Consider the following 16,972-nt stretch of genomic DNA (forward strand, 5'->3'; position numbering starts at 1 on the left):
CCAGTCACACACTTCAAGTGACTTTTTCCCCTGAAAGAGACAAGGAATGGATCTAACAAAAATCCACAATGCACACACAATAGCCCCAGGCCCCCGCAATATTTTTTCCCTTTTCCATCACCAGTCCCATGTCCCTCACCAACCAGAAACACTCCTATCTCATAGCACCTTGGCATCATTAAGCAATAGCAAATTAAGGTCAATCCCATTTGCTGCTATTTTCAACATTGAGATGGCAAATTGTACCAAGATTCCCTCCAGTTATTTGTTACTAAAAACTGTATCCCAGGGAAGTACAATCAAATGACTACTTATTTATTACTGTGTGCTTAAAGTTGCAACAGAGTTTTAAAAAAAAAATTTTAAAAAAATCGACAGATGTTCACTTTTTCAAACACTCAGAATTAACCATATTTTAAAAAGAGAATATTCTTAATAAAAACAAATCAGACTTAAACGTCCTGTGACTGGCTAAAAAGAATACTGACACAGAAATGTGAAGTGTGTGTTGTGCATTTATTTTTACACACATATTTTAACATGATTGAGCCTACTACTGCTATTTCTAATATGTTATCCTGAAGGTGTGAGGAAAGGAAAAGAAAGCATTTCATATAAGTAGTAAGTCTGCTATTTAAAATATATCACCCATTTGTTCTTTTAAACACAAGAAAAAAAGGCAATAAAGTATTCCAAAACTAAATTAAGTCACTACTTTATTCCCCTATAAATCAGCTCTTTTGAAATGCATCAAGCATTTTTTAAAAAGGCTTGAAACTAGAACAGATCCACATCTCAATTGCTTCTTCCTCTCCACACCAGACACACAACCCCTCCAACATCTGTATACGAAGGGGAATCAACACTGTCTGATAATCGTTCTGCAGGCAAGTCTAGCTCTGTAAGGATTTTCCACACGCAACCGCCCCTCTAACAAATAATAATCCAGTTCATAGACAACTCAATGCACAGAAAAAAAAGGTTTATTTTTTCCCCAGTGGTACCCATGCCCCCCCAAATAGCCCTGCACAGAACCTCCCCCATCAATTGCACTTTTCTGACTTAAAAATACATATTACAGACAAGTTGATAGCAAGAAATCACAGAACTCACCTGGATTTGGGATTTCCCCCCCTTCCCCTGCGAAACCATAAAACAAGACGCAACGTGGGATTCAATCACCTAGACATGAGGCAGGGCTTGCAGCTCCCTTGGGATGTCTATATGGTCCCCCTCCCCTTTGCTTGGGATTTAGTCACTGCCCGAGCGCTTCAGCAGCAGGGGGAGGAGGCTATAGCGTAGCACAATGAATTGCAGCGCAGAAACCTCCCCTGCCTGTTTTGCAATGACATCATCCCAATAAGGCCAGGGTGGGAGGGAAGGGGGGGAAGCCTCCCATTGGCCCCTTAAGATCGGCGGTGCGGCATTCTGGAATTTGTAGTTCGCTCCCATGTCTCGCAGCAGGCCCCGGGGGCACGGAGAACTACAACTCCTATAAGGTTCTGCGCCGCGCAGCCGCAGAGAAAACCGGGTGGGGAGAGACGGAGAGGGGGCGCTCGGCGGCCATGTTGGTGGTGTTGGGTTCGCCGTTCGCGCGGAGGAAAGGCCGGGGAAATCGGATTAAAATGTAGGCAAGGGGAGGGCGGGAGCTGAATGCTCAGGGTCGAGTAAGGAAAGGGAGGAAACAGCGAGGGGGTCGCGCCTCTTCGCTCTCTCCAGACGGACGGGTGGGCGCGGCGGCCAGTAGACCGCGCAGTGCGTTCGGTTATCACCCGCTCCCCCAGCTTTGACGGTGCGGCGTGCTTAAGTCCCCCGCCCCGGGAGGGGTCAACCGTGGTGAAGGGGGAGGGGGCGGTTGCCGACTAGGAGCGTGCGCGGAACGGCCCGGACGGAGCCCCAGTTGCGCCCGGCTCCGTCTGCCCCGCGGACGGCAGCGGCGCGAGGCCTCTGGCCCATCAGAGCGAGGCCCGCGGGTGAGCGAGCGAGCGGCGTGGGAGACCCCCTCCCCGCCCCAGCGCCGCGCGCCAGGGCTGCCCTCGCTGGGCGGGGCTGGGAGGGTGGCGCACGGGGGCTCCCAGCAGCCCGACGCGGAGCGCCGGAGGATGGTGCCCGCGTGGCGCAGTGCCGGAGGGCCCGGCCGGGGCCGCCCGCCGGCGCAGCGGGAAGACGCGTAACGGCCGGTTTGCGGGCTGGCGAAGGCGCGCGAGTTGCGCGTGGGTCGCTGCGAGGCGCGGGGGGGGGCTCGGGCGGGAGTCGGGCCCAGGCTTTAGTCCCGCTCGGGCTCCGGGCCTCGCCCGCGTGACCGTGCTCCTGGGGCGCCGGGCTGCGGGGGGGGGGGGCTTCTCCAGGGGGCGCCCGCTGTGGCCGTGGGGGCAGAAACCTCGAGCGGAGGGCAGGGCGGGGCGGGCGCACGGCAAGCGGTGGTTCAAGGCTGCTGCGTTCTGTACCGCGCCGCCGCCTCGGGGGGCGCGGCTCCACTGGCCTCTGATGAGCGGCACTAATCGAGCTCGGGGTTCACAGATGCGTGGCTAGGCCTGTGTCCCGTAGGACTGTTCCCGCCCTTCGTCCACGGAAGTTGGTGTTTTCCCACCGTACCTGTGTGGGCATTCAGTAGCACTGAGGAGTCCCTCAAGACACCAAGGCAATGGACAACGTCATCTGAGGCCAGAGGCTCCCCATGCTGTGCATGGGATCAGTTCCCTGAAGACTTTCCCCTCTTCCTTCCAGCATTCTCTCAGTCTTGACTGGATTCAGCTTTTCTTCATCCAGGTGGTGATTGCAGTTGAGCATTGTTGGGAGACTTCTTTATTAGCTTGCTTAGGAAAGGGAAGTTAGATGTTGGGTAGTAATTTGTGAGACTTCCTGCTTCAAGCACAGGTTCCTTCTAATATTAGGCCCACTGTTTCAGGCTTTAGGGTGGATGGTGCTCATTCCCCTCATCAAAGGCAGGGTTTATAGCATCTGTTAGTTAGGGGTCCAGGCTGTTTTGTTTTTACCATGCAGGAAGGAGGCCCTGTCTGCACTTGGACTCGTGATGACATGTGATTGTCAAATTCCTGAAAGGGATAATAGTTGTTTTGGGTCCTGCTCTCAGCTGGTTCTTGGTGGCTGAAGAGGCCATCAGGGATGTGGGTGATCTCTATGCTTTCTCACAGCAAGTGGGGGTGCGGGAGGCAGTTGCAGAGGTCTCCTGTAAATTATTCATAACCCCTTCTTAGGTTGGCACACCAAGCCATGTAAAGTGGTGGTAAAGTGCTTAAAAAAAAAGGGGGTGGGGCAGAAGAATGCTTGGGCTGCCCTTGGAAGTAGATACAGTACATCAAGCATCCGTTTAAGACAGGCCTTCGTGGTAGCAACTGGTAGTTTTATCTTGTCTGTTTGCCACAGTGTGAATGCTACAGTGGGAGGGACTGGGTATGGTGAGAAGTCTTTGTACAAAACAGATTTCTTGGGTAACTTTATCAGGCACTTATTAAATTTGTTCTCTTTCAGGATATACGGATATTGAGGAAATGGAATGCAACTGTCCCTTCCCTGCCCCTCTTTTTAAGCTGCAGGTACCCATGATCAGAGTTTTGAGCCAACACCCTGCCTTCTCCCTCCTCCTACAAAACTACCAGTTGGGATTGATGGAGAGGATGTACTTTAGGCCTTCTTTTAGCTGGAGTCAAATAAAAATATTGCCATGTTAGTCACTGAAGAAAAGGTAAATGATGTGGTGTATGTTGTTGGATCAAAATGGCAAAAATGTCTTACACCTCATGTTTCCTCTTTCAGATGTGGATGTTACAAAAAAGCAGTTTTACCAAGTGCAGCATTCTTTTCCTAGTTTCTTCACTGCCTGAGTCAGTATCTGCTGGAATAATTTGTGCTAAGGAGGAGAAATAAAGGTTTTTTTTAAGAGGGTTGGGATATATAATTGAAGAACAGCTGTCTAAGCTTTTCAGATTAAATCTGGCCTAGATGTGTGCAGCTGGAACCTCTTCATATTAAGCAAAAGTGGTAAGTATTTTGATAGAGTACTTAAATAATGTTTGTTTTTTCCTTCTGTGAAAGATTTTAGCAGATAACATACAGAATAGTGTTGTCAGAGATGAATCAGACTGCTTTTTCATCTTTACGACAGGCTTCCTGACCAGCAAACAGCGAAGTGTGGTGCGCAGAATCTAGAGTCAACTTTCTTCAATGGATGATGTGTGGGAAGCTGCTTTGTACACCTTCACGGCTGTCCCCTGTTTTTAGGAATATACAATTTTACTTTGATTCCAATGTTTTGTTTGCCTAAAGAAAATAGGTTTCCTCTTCCCATGAAGACATAGAAGGTTGATGCTCTTGTCACAGCAGTTGCCAGGGAAGGCTAACTTAAACAAAGCAGGGGGCAATTGCAACATCAAGTTGGCTTGTAAGTCTGGTGCATGAGAAGTGGTATAGAATAGATTGTTGTATTACATAATTCACCCCCCCTTGCCCGTGGAGCTTTCCAATCTTTATTACTGTCAATCTGCTGCCATCTGTGATGTTCATTAATCACAACTTGCCATGGCCTTCAGAAGTTTCACTTATACTGTGAATCTGTGAAGTAATTTCTAGGTTTTCAAACATGGGGTATAATTTCAAGTTACACAACAGGCTCACATGCGGACACTGTAGTGCTGACTCTAGTGTTGCAAGAGATGGTGCTGTAATAGTGGAAGTGCTGTCCTTTTGGATAACATGGTAAAAGTTTTCAGGTGGTTCTGTAGTTGAAGATGGAGCTTGACACTTCTCAAAATGAGGTGAATCCTTTGTTTAGTCTAATACTGCTTTTGTCAGTAAATGCACTCCAGTGTCTAAACACCTCAGCCCCTATTACATTTGCCTGTACTTGCACTGTTAGTGTAATTTAACCTTTTATGACAGGAAGACACTTTAGATGATCACAATTGTGAAAATGACTGTAGTCCAGTAGTTTTCAAGCTTTTTTTCTGTCAACCCAGTTGAAGAAAATGGATGCCCATGACCCAGCAGAGCTGGGGATGAGGGGTTTGGGACATGGGAGGGGGCTCAGGGCTGGGGCAGAGGGTTGGGGTGCAGGAAGGAGGTCAGGGCTGTGGGCTGGTGGTGCAGGCTCAGGTGGGACTGGAGATGATGGGTGCAGAAGGGGGTCGGCTCTGGCCTGGGGATGAGGGGCTCTGGGTTTGGGCTACAGGTTTGCCTCTGGTGGCTCCCAGTCAGCAGCACAGCTGGGGTGCAGAGACAGGCTTCCCGCCTGTCCTGACACTGCAGACCATGCTGCGCCCTGGAAGTAGCCAGCAGCTCCAGCTCCTAGGCAGAGGAATAAGCGGCTCTGTCTGGCTCTCACCTGCAGGCACTCCCTGCCTGCTCTCCCCCCACCCCCACCTCCGGGAATGGTGGGAGTGCAGAGCTGGTGCTTGGGCAGCACGTGGAGCTCTGTGGCCCACCTGCCTACAAGCTGGACCTGCTGGCCGCTTCCAGGGCACAGCATGGTGTCAGAACAGGTAAGGACTACTAGTTTTTACTGGCCAGCCACTGGGGTCCTTGGGTGCTGAACAAGGCTACCTTGCATTCTGTGACTCGGGACTGGGTCGTGACCTGAACTTTGAAAACCACTGTGGTAGTCCATATCTTTCATCTGACTGAGCAGCTGAAGAAAAAAAGTTTCTGGTGAGCATACTCTGTTCTTAATAGAACAGAATGGTCTGTGGGGAGGTAGACCCTTTCTGGGAAGGAAACAAAGGTATTTGAACATGTATAATCTTTTCCTTCCAGGCTTTACAGTATTTAGGTTAAGATGAAAAAGTAAGCAGAAATCTACATAACCAAGTTCATCTGTAGAAATGCAAGTATGAGACTGCAGCTCTTCAGAATGAAAGCCTTATTGTCTGTCTTTCAGGAAATTCTTGTTTTGTGAATTGTAACAATTCACTGCAGGCTCATGTAATGCAAGCAAATCCACACCCAAATGTAACAATAGCTCACACATGAGACTTTGTGCACAAAAATAGAAAATTCAGAGATGTGGTTCCTACTTGAATTATAACATGGTCATGGTAGACACAGCTGTAAGGTATATAAAGGTTTAAAAAAATACAGGTACAGCTACTTTAAAAAAAGAACCCACATACAATCAGCTCATTTGTGTGCCAAGTCTAAAGTGCAGAGTTCATTATCCCAGATATCAAAGGAACATAGAACTTTGAGTTAGAGCTGCTCAATTTTTTCCATAACATTTTTAATTGGAAAATGTCCAAGGGACAGTGTGTCAGTTTTCTCACCAGGAAATTTTGAAGCAAAGTTTTAAAATCAACCTGAGCTGACAGTGGTTTTTGGAAACTGAAAAAGGCAGGGAAGAGAACAAACCCAACACTGCTTTTCCAGTTGTAAAACTGAGAAGAGGTATCCTAACAAACTTCTTTAGCTGCTGCCTCTTCCCTGTCATCTCTCCCCTGCCCCCTCTTTCAAGTGTGAGAGAAGGGAATACTGAAAACACGTGACAAAAAAATGGAACTATGACATTTTAAGTCAATGAAAAATGGCATCATTTTTGAAGTAAAACTTCAGAAAAAGCTTTGGTTTCTGACTGACTATAGTTATCTTGCATGGGAAAAACCCTTATGTTTAAAGTTAACTATAGTTGTCAGCTGCTGGAATTGAACTAATTATCTTGTGTCTTTCAGCTTAAGGATACCACAGTGCTTTAACTACAGAAGAATCTCTTCATGTATCATGGACGTCTTTCTCCTCAGTTCAATACCAGTTACATGACAGAACAGGAAGTAAAATATACTGCAAATCTTAGCCATTAAGTTCCTAGAAATCCTATTGCTGCTGCAGCAGACCCTTCCTAGGAACTTCCTGGCAGCAGTGGGGATACAACGGAGATCTTCCTGATCTAGAACTCAAGCCCCTCTCACTTTAGCTAAAGGAGAATGTAGTAGAGGAATTATCCTGTATAGTGAAGTTACTTTCCCTCTAGCAAACAGAGCACATGCAAGTCAGCTCCTTACAATGTTATCCAATAAACACTTCAGGGAGAGTAATACAGGTGATATGTAACTTCTAAAAGTGAGGGCAGGCTTCATGATCAGTTAACACTTGCCCTCAGGAAAAAATAGCAGCACGTGACCCATGGCTTATCTTTATCTGTACTCTACCTCCCTTAATTCCAAGCCAGATGATTTGAAGCAGCAGGAAGAGTGCCAAATGCTGACTGGTCAACATTACTTGGGAGTTGACTGTGGTCTAGGAAGGTCCCCTAGCCAAGTAGTAATCTAGTGTTACTCTCCAGAGCTTTTTTTACTCTTAACAGTCTGATCACACAAGATGGTATGGATACAGCCTGAGCTAGCACCTTATAACTATTCCATGGTTTTGATATGCTGAGAACTATTTTCAAGCCCAAAACAATTCCTAAACAAAGCTATTCTGAAGAAGGTTGAAAGTAACCCATGGAACTCCAGTTAACAACCCCCCTCCATTCCCCCACCCCCCCCGTACAACTTAAAGAAAGCCCAAATGTTTTAGTCTGGAAATGAACTGTTGAGAGCTAATCATTTTACTGCTACCATGCAAGTCTTCCTCTACTGCCCACTGAACTTAGCTCCCTGAAATTTGCAAAGATATTCATGTAAAGGGGAAGATAGCTGTATACAAAGGCAAAAATTAAATCCTATTTCCTATTCAAGGGATTAACTTTCCATATAGTCTAAGAGTCCCTTATCTACATTTGGAGAGCACAGGCTCTGCTAAAGTATCATTAGCTTCCATATTGCTCAGCCTAGTCAGGTCCAGTTGCCAGATTAAGGCCCCAGGTCTCAACATGTTTTTTAAAAAAATCCACTAAACTGCATATGCTTCTTGCTATATGCTATAGCTTTAAACTTGCATGCTCTCCATACACTTACATAAAATACCATAAATCATATTACATAACACCTGTCTGCTGTTGCTCAACTCCAGCAGCACATTACACTGAGAAAAAACACGTACCTGATAAGATTAGGTACCTTCACTACACATTTATGGCCTGATTTACAGAAGTCCTGTCTGCCCTCAGATCCCACTAATGATCATGGGAGCTGCAGAATCCTAGCACCTGTGACAGGCCATTAACTTAAAAAATAAAGTGATTTTTTTTTTTTAAATTGCAAAACCCACCTCCCTAAAGGTAAGATTGAAAAAAATAGGTGGGTTTCTGGCAGGCTTCAGTGTATCTGTGGGATGTGTGTAAGAGGGAGCTAGCGAGTGAAAGGCAATGGGGGGGTTGCAGAAAGAGGCTGATACACATAATTGCTGGTCCTGTGCATCCCTTCTGTTTACCTTCTCCTAGTGTTCTGCATTATAGGGGACTAGGGAGACAGGACTTCTATGACTCATGTCATTGTCTCTACTTTTGTGCACTCCTTTATTTCCCACCATTCCACTTCTGCTTCCATTCCCTTGCTTGATTCTTTGCACACCACTCTGCTTTCTTTATAAAAACCTTGCTTCCAGGAAAGCTTGGAAGCACTGCTGACACTCTTGGGTTCTCTGCCAGCTTCCCTTCCAGGCTGAGTAGTTCAGGTGGTTTCATTTGGCAGTATTATACTATGTAATAGCATGTAACCTAGAGGAGTGTGAGTAAGAGGCTAATTCCTGGCAGCAGTTCACTTCAGTCACTTTTACATGTGGTTGTGCTGCTATCACATAACAGGGATATTATCCAGTAGTTACTCTTAACAGTAGTTGGTTTCAGTTTGCACTACCTCTATGTAGAGGGCTACTGTTCTGCCCTTGCAGAAATTTGGAAAAAAAAAAAAAAAGTGGGAGAGAAGTAACTGGATTGCTTATTTACCCCACCTCTTGATTTTGGAATTATTTATGCAGGATATTACCATGACAATAGTTTACCATTTAGCCTTTGGATTTAATAAATGAATTTATGGTTATTTATACAATTGCTCTAAATACCCCTAAAAAGGTAATTACCTCAACAGTAATATAACAAGCATTTGATCAGGATACTTAAATTGACTAAAATCAGGGCTGCTTAGATCCATTTTGGTCAGCTCCAACTTGATCAGATCAGTGCTAGGAATTAATTTGAGCTTTTTATATCCTTTAAACAGACAAGTAATTTCATTGCCAATTATCAGGTGTTAGCTAAGATCAGATGGGAGTTTTATATAGTCATTTATTGCACCTGGTATCCAATTAACTTGTTACTTCAGGCCAAACCTCAAGATAGATAACACTGGTATTCTGAAGGGTCCCTAAGTTTTAACATTCTCCTGGTCTCTTTTTGGTCACATGTTTTGGGCCTACTCAAGCTAATATCCCAACTCTGTTTTAAAGCCATAGTTTACCCAGATCTAAGGTGACCCTATATTCTCACACTTGAGCAGCAGGACCTAGAATTTTTTGTGTCGTGCTATTCCTCCAACTCTAAGCATTGGGTCCAAAGTGCATTAAAATGAATGGGAGTCTTTCCAATGAGCTTTAAAATCAGGCCCTGATAGCAGTCAGGAGCTATATATATACACACACACATCCCCCTCATTGCAGCAGGGGATTTAGAAATTCTCAATTCTCTCCTCCCCTAGGAAGGCCTTCCACTAGGTTGGGAGGGAAGGAGTTGGCTGTGTATGCTAGGGAGGCCAATGATGTGGGTTGATTCTCAACTGTTTTGGCTAGGCTTTGATACTACGCGTGGGGGGTGTTCTCAATGTTTTGAGGCACAATGGTCCTTTATTTCTGTTCTGCCCTTTAGCAGATATACCATTTTTTAAAAAGAGCAAAGCTTTGACACTTTTAAACAGCGTGCAATTTAAAAAAAGTTTCAGAAGTGAAAAAAATATGTATGGCTTAGGGCACTAGCCTTTTGATCAACATTAGTAGGGGATTTTTTTTCCCCCCCAATCTAAGAAACACTGACAGTTTGAGCAGAGAGCTAAATGGCTATTTTTGCCATGTGCTTATTCAAGGAGTGCAGGCTGTATGTAATTCTCACAACCCTATTTTTGTGTGGTAAATGGATTTTTGGTTACAGCAAAATGCTGTTCTGTACCTGTGACAGCCTCCTTTACGTGAGCAAACACTGGAACAGCTACTGAACTCTGCTGCTTGGTAGGGTTATGCTGATGGATATTTACTTAGCGTTTGTCTACACTTAAAATATGCTGCTGTAGCACTTCAGTGTAGGTACTACCTCCGCCAATGGGAGGAATTCTTCCATTGGTGCAGATAATCTACCTCCCCCAGAGGTAGGAGTTAAGTTGACAAGAGTTTTTCCATCAACACAACACTCTCCACACAGGGATTTGGGTCATCTTAATCATGGATTTTTTACAGTCTGATGGACACAATTAAACCAACCTAATTTTCTAGTTTAGACCAGGGCTTAGAAACCTGTCTATGGAGGAGGGGCAAAGGAGAGCTTGCCCTACCCTAGGTAACATTTTACCCATCCTTGGCTCATATTAACGCTCATCTTGTAAATCTGACTCATGAGCCAGTGGACTGTTCAGCAGCATTTTCCCCGCAGGTGGTTTTCAAACCTGCAATTACACCTTTTAAAATTGAGTCTGCAAGCAGTGTTGGAGGCTGCTGGCTACAGCTCTATTAAAGGTTTTAGAGTAGCAGCCGTGTTAGTCTGTATTCGCAAAAAAAAAGGAGTACTTGTGGCACCTTAGAGACTAACCAATTTATTTGAGCATAAGCTTTCGTGAGCTACGGCTCACTTAGCTCACGAAAGCTTATGCTCAAATAAATTGGTTAGTCTCTAAGGTGCCACAAGTACTCCAGCTCTATTAAAGGCAGATAACTAGGTGAGAACTTACAGGCACTTCATTACCAAATTAAGGTGTCTGAGGCCTGGTCTACACTACACAAGTTGACCTAAGGCAGCTTGCTTCTATTTAGTTAGGTTAGTGTACAATATATCCTTGTCCTGACGATGTAAGTACCTTACTACACAGCCATAAGTCTACCACCTCCACAAGAGTTGTAGGGCTTATGTCAATGTAATGAGGGTGATGCAGTGTGTAGACACTTACTTAAGGCTTTGTCTACACCAGTGGTTCTCAGACTTTTTGTACTGGCAACTGCTTTCACACAGTAAGCCTCTGTTTATAAATTAAACTTTTTTTTACATTTAACAGTTATATTTGTTAAGATCACTTTTCACAGCAGACTTGCTAGCTAGCTGGGTGGCATGTACTCATGACCCCCACATAACTTTGCAACCCCCTGAGATCCCCAATTTTAGAACCCTTGGTCTATACTAGCACTTTAAAGTAAAAACTTGTTGGGGGGAGAACCCCCCAACTCCCCAACCAACATAAGTTTTGCCAGCAAAACGCTGGTGTGGACGGTGCTGTTGGCAGGAGAGGAAAGCCAGGGGGCAGATGAGCTCTCAGCCCCCCACACTGCCCCTCTTCAATCAGTGGAAGTGCTCCTGGTGAGGATGCACACCACTGACAGAAGGAGGGTAGTGTGGACATCACTTACTGTGGTGGCTGTAAGTCAACCTACCATTGGTCAACTTAGGGCTGCAGTGTAGATATGCCCAGAGATCTACAGAATGATCAAGGTAGAGTGTAGGTGTTGTGGCCTCAGTACAGTTTTATGTATTTTGTTTCCTTTAGGTTCTGTGCAACTGTAACTTTCCACCTGATGAGAAAGTGAATTTGCACAAGTGTGGGGGTGGGAGGAGAAGAAATGTCACATGTAAAGAAAGATGGGCAAAGGGCTACATCTTTGTGTGAAGGATTCTACCTGTGAACTTACAAAGCAAATATTATTTTGCCTCCCCCAGGTTCTAACATTGGTGAGTTTTGAACACTCCTTTAATTAAGCTGTCTGGCAAAACAAGTGTGCTGAGGAAATACAGATCTGTGGCCATAGCAGCTTCAGAATGAAACACATAAAATTCTTTGGAATTGCTTTTACTATTTTAGTGAGCATCAGTTAGATTAACTGTGCACCAAAGGTTATGTAGTCACAGCCACTGTTCCCTCTAAGCTGTGCGCGTGCACACAGATCCTAAACCCCACGCAAACGGCAAAACACTATGCATAAAAATTTGCACAGAAGCACAAATTCTTTGCTCGCACGGCCTGTCAAAAATTAGAGGGAACGTTGGTCACAGCCCTTACTAGGCCTCTTGGGAGCAAAATGGTACAGGGCCCTTCTCAATCTCCTCCTTAAGCCTGCTCAAATTGTCACTCTCTGGGGAGCACCATGGCTGCTGGTGAGACACAACCTGCTGCAAATAGATAGCTGGAGAGGAAGCATGGAGTTGGCTCCACCCCCACCCTTTGCTACTTAGGGAGCTAGGGAGGAACCAAGGGCTCTATGAAAAGAATTGAATTAGCTTACTCCTTCCCCAGAGCAAGGGGGAGGGAGAAATCAGGAGTCCTGGTTTGTTCTCAGGTCCACCTTGCCCTTTATTCAGGACAGATAGTAAAGTTCCAGTCAAGCTCCAAATGCAATTGATGTCTGTACTAAGCTTACTACTACTACTACATAATATGTTTGGATTTACATGCAACATGGTGAATACTCTGTTACTGACCATGGTAGCTACATGGTATGCCTTTCTAGAGTCCTGGACTAGAATAGGATTATATTCCTGAAACTAGTTCATAATACTGCTAATTTGCTGTACAAACTGGACCCCCTCATTTTTGTGTAACCAGTTTGCCTCGTCCTCTTTCCTCCCAGCTCTCAGGTGCAGCAGGTCTTCCCAGAATCCATTGAACCATAGGCTATTGATGTTGCTTTGCGGACATGTCCTCCAGGCAGTCTATCTTTGAGGCATTATGGCACAACTGCCCAGATTTTTCCTCAGTGCACTGATAGAAACATAATTCAGCAGCTATGTAATTGTGGCCACGTGATGGATATCCTCTCAGCTGAGACACCAGGCACGGAACCAGGGAACTTCAGCACTAAAAGCATGAACTGCTCCAGATAGAGCTAAAGTTCTGTAATTAGGGGCTTTTAATTACTCGTATCCTCTGTGAATTGGGCACAAAGGGGATGTATAACATTCACCCATGGGCTACAGACTTACAAAATTGGTTTGTGCACATGTAATCCACGCTATCAGTGTAGCTTTTTGTCCTTCTCTTGTAGCTAGGCCACAGAGAAGTTTGAGTTTGCTACTGGCTCTGAGCTCAACAATCCGGTCCATTAGCACAGGCAGAGGTACATGCCTTTAGATCCAGAGATCCTAGGTCAGTCCCTGCGCACTACCTGATTAGGTGTGTTATTTGACTGCTGTGGAAAAGCCTGCCATGTGAACAAAATTGAGCTTGTTGTAATTTGGGTCAGATGAGTTTGCCCTAAACTGGTTACAAAGACATTAGAGTGGACAGGCCCTAAGAAATATCTTCATGCATTCTTATGCCCCATCTGTGCTAAATGGTACTGTATTTAACTATAGCAGTACTGCTGCCATCTTACAACATGGATTGCATTTGTAGATGATGGGACCAAACTGGGCTTTAAATGCATACCCCTACAGCATAGTTCCTTAATGCTTTTATAACATTGTTTGGTCCAAGTTTAGGCCTAACTAAGTTATGAAATGATCCATTTGAAGCACACTGTTAAAACTGTAAAATTTGCAGCATATTATCATTACACAGTCGCTTTCCTAAGGAATTTATAATGTAAAAGACAGGCACAGAAAGGCCAAGAGTGGAAGGGGTTAGTTGACCTGAGTTTGAGAAGTATTATTTCTCTTCACCTGCTTCTCCCCATTGTCTAGTGAAGTTGTGGACAAAGGGCCACTGTGCACTTTTTACTCCTTTTTGTAAAAGGAAAGCTGTGAAAGGCTACTCTAAAAATTCTTGCCACCAGGTGTTGGATAAAAAAGTATTGGCCCCTCAGTATCAGATTGCCAGCTGGAGCTTGTGACTCTGGTTCAGAATAAGGTGTCTCTTAAGAGACTGAAGTGTTGGCAGGTAGTGGAATTAAGGTTGTTAGTCTCTTTATGTATTTTGACTATACATTTAACATATTGTTCTGAAGGTAACTGGATAATCAAATTTTACTGTGCATTTTCCTTCTCTGCTAAATGACTGGGTTGTGAAAAGCCTTCCATTGAGGAACAATTAAATCTTAAAAAGTTAAATGGGTACTGGACAAAGTTGTAGTTCAGGCAGGCTTGTGTTGTGTAGGCATTCCCACACTCCAATGTATTAAAGTCCCAGTCCAAAACAGGAAGAGACTGACAATTTTGCCAAATTGTAGGGTAATTCTCTGACAGAAAAATGTTGACCGAGGACAAGACCTCGGCCAACCAGAAGAGCTTCACTCTCGTCTGAAGTGGGATATGAGCGCTAGGACTATTCTACACTACAAAGGTTTTGCTGGTACAGCTATTCCAGTATAGCCAGATAGCCAAAGCCCTCTAGCGAAGAGAACACGTACTGGCAAAACAAGTTATTTTGCGGATGTAGTTAAACCACCTCCCCTGTATGACAAACTATGCTCAAGGCTGTGTTGCTGTAATAGCTGAATCTACACAGGGTTTGTTTTTTGCACCAGCATAGACATTTAGATTAGGGGTATGGTTATTTGTAGGGTAGATCTGCCCCTAGTCTCCAGAGGTTAAGGGGCATAGATGCCCATTGTAATTTTAAAAAATTGAACCTGATTCATCTGTTTTGTTCAGGTGAGCTAACCCTATTTTACCCTGAGGTAAGGGGTGTAACAATCAGGCCTTTTGCCTTATTGTGTAATTAAATATGAACACAGCACACACTGATTTTTAACTATATGAACTTTAAGTAGTACAGTGTAGATAAAATTGGTGCAGTTTTCCTTGGGAGTAGACTTTGTATTGGGGCAGTGGCATTGTGTAAGACAAATCCAATAAACAGTCAGTAGTTCCTTTTGCTAACCAATGCTTGATGGGTGGAAGAAAGTCTTAAATTGCTAGACTCTTGAATAATAGCAAGAAGTGACAATAAAATTCCCCAAGTAGTTCCAACCATAGCAAACCTAGGGTGGGTAATTCCTGTTTCAAAACAAGACTGATTAGATAGCACTTTGTGAAACTAGACAATGAATAAGCCAGAAATGAGCTTGAATCTCAATTGGAATCCAAGTGTCCCCAAAGGGGTGTTTCAATTTGAGGGCTTGGTTTTGACCCATGTCCAGACTTGTTTTTTTTTTTTAAATGAACAAATTTCCCAAAGTTTCAGCTAACTAATTTCCTCCAAGGGACTCCTATAGACTATAAATGTTATAAGGAATATAAATTTTACATGCTCTACAAATATATTATAACCTGTAGTCAGGAAACACTCACCTCTCATGAGTGCCCCCTGTCAGAGTGTGTGCCTACATGCACTGTCTGTTTGTGGTGGGTCTTCAGTGACTCAGACCTCCAGTTGAGCCACACATTGTATGTGAAATAAAAACCCTTTCCAAGGAAACAGTCTGACCGGGGGCCTATCCCAGTATCCCTCAGTTGGCCTTTCTTTCCCTGTAGGCCTCCAGGGTTCAGGCCCTTGATTAGTCTGGCAGGCTTTAAAATAGTCTCAGCCCTGTTATTGAGCAATACTCCATCACTCCCTCCCTGGAGTCCTCACCTGCTCTGGCCCTTTCAAGCCCCAGCTGTCCTGCAGGGCCACTAAAAGTTCAGTTCTACTTCTGGGATGCATCCAAATTCAGGTCACTTTCCCAGAGGCTGGAGGGACAGGACCTGGGCCCACCGTCTACTCCAGGTCCAAGCCCAGGAAACCTAAAGATAGCAGCCATCTGACATGTTCATTTAACCAAGCGCATTGTTGCTATGATTTCCTGGGCCACTTCCCCACAGCCCCAGCACATTCTTCACCCTTACCTCAGGGCCTTGTCCTGGTTGAGTTCCTGCCACCAGCCCAGAGCTCCTTCTTGCTCCCTTCAATCTCTGCTAGAACTGCTGTCTGAGGACCTGTGGCTCCCTCAGCCAGGCCCATCATTCATATTCCTCCAACTCCAGCAAGGTATTGATCTCACACTGGCCCTGCAACTCCTTTTATATAGGCCAGCTAGGCTCTTACTGGTTGCTCCTTGCCACCCTTTTCTGACTGGCTATGTTCCACAAAGCCACTCTAGGAAGCTTGGAGGACCCTTTCCACTGCCCTTTTCTGGCAGTGGAAAGAGTCCTCCAAGCAGGGCAGGGTAGTGAGGCCATCAGCAGGGGCCCCCATGGCCTGGTCCACCCTGCCACATGGCTATTTTCATGCAAATGGGTTTGTATAATATTTTTGATTTTTTGAGTAGTTAGGCATTTTCATTTCATGTTCTATATCACAGCTAAGATGCTACCTGTGCCAATCGGAGAGCTCCCATTGATGTTGGTACTCCACCTCCCCAAGATGGTGGCTATGTCAGTGGGAGAAGCCCTCCCATCAACACAGCGCAGTATACACAGAGTTCGGTTGGTATAACTGCGTTGCTCATGGGTGTGGATTTTCCACATGCCTGAGCGATGTTATACTAACATAAATTTGTAGTTTTGATCAGGGCTAATTGGATACTGAACGTTCCCATTACAGGAGCGGTGAAGTGCAAAGCTGAGAGTAATCAGAGCTGGATTCAATTCCCAACTGTCGTAGAATAACTATGGGCAAAGTCCTTTAAACCTTGCTGGGTCAAATTTTGCTCTTGGTGACACTGATGTAAAGCCAGAGTTACTCTGTTGAACTCAGTTGTTTTATTCCAAGTTTGCACCTGTCTCTCTAATGGAAGAATTTGGCTTCTGGGTTTCATTAACCCGCTCTGTAAACTGGATCTAATAGTGCTTAAACATCTTTGAAAAAACTTGGAGATGAAAAGTGCTATGTATGTGCTAAGGGCTTGTGCAGCTCTGCTATGGTAGTGCTTAGTGAAGACGCTACCTGCGTCGATGGGAGACCTTTTCCCATCAGTATAGGTATTCTAGCTCTCCAAGAGATGGTAGTTATGTTGATGGGAAAAGCCCTCCTGACGATGT

General features: G+C 44.9%; 1 protein-coding gene and 1 long non-coding RNA gene across 5 annotated transcripts in view; one reads left to right on the plus strand and one right to left on the minus strand.

The window, feature by feature from the left end:
- The window catches only part of RAB30 (RAB30, member RAS oncogene family), a 79,311-nt gene extending 63,344 nt beyond the window's left edge, over positions 1-15,967 (minus strand). Inside the window, exon 1 of one of the 3 annotated variants that reach the window (XM_043528266.1) lies at positions 15,839-15,967. The gene's annotated coding sequence lies outside the window, so the exon portion shown is untranslated. Of the gene's footprint in view, positions 1-1,113; positions 1,820-15,838 lie in introns of those variants that run through there. The other 2 variants (XM_043528274.1, XM_037888824.2) reach the window with 2 other exon arrangements.
- LOC119565067 lies at positions 1,586-9,424 on the plus strand. 2 transcript variants are annotated; one of them, XR_006285725.1, is made up of 4 exons: positions 1,586-1,727; positions 2,521-2,772; positions 3,493-4,002; positions 4,127-9,424. It is a non-coding gene; the product is annotated as an uncharacterized LOC119565067 (long non-coding RNA). The 2 variants fall into 2 exon arrangements; XR_005223763.2 differs by lacking the exon at positions 1,586-1,727 and adding an exon at positions 2,107-2,213.
- Positions 15,968-16,972: the final 1,005 nt, after the last annotated feature.

This window comes from Chelonia mydas, chromosome 1, assembly GCF_015237465.2.
Source record: "Chelonia mydas isolate rCheMyd1 chromosome 1, rCheMyd1.pri.v2, whole genome shotgun sequence".
NCBI lineage: Eukaryota > Metazoa > Chordata > Testudines > Cheloniidae > Chelonia > Chelonia mydas.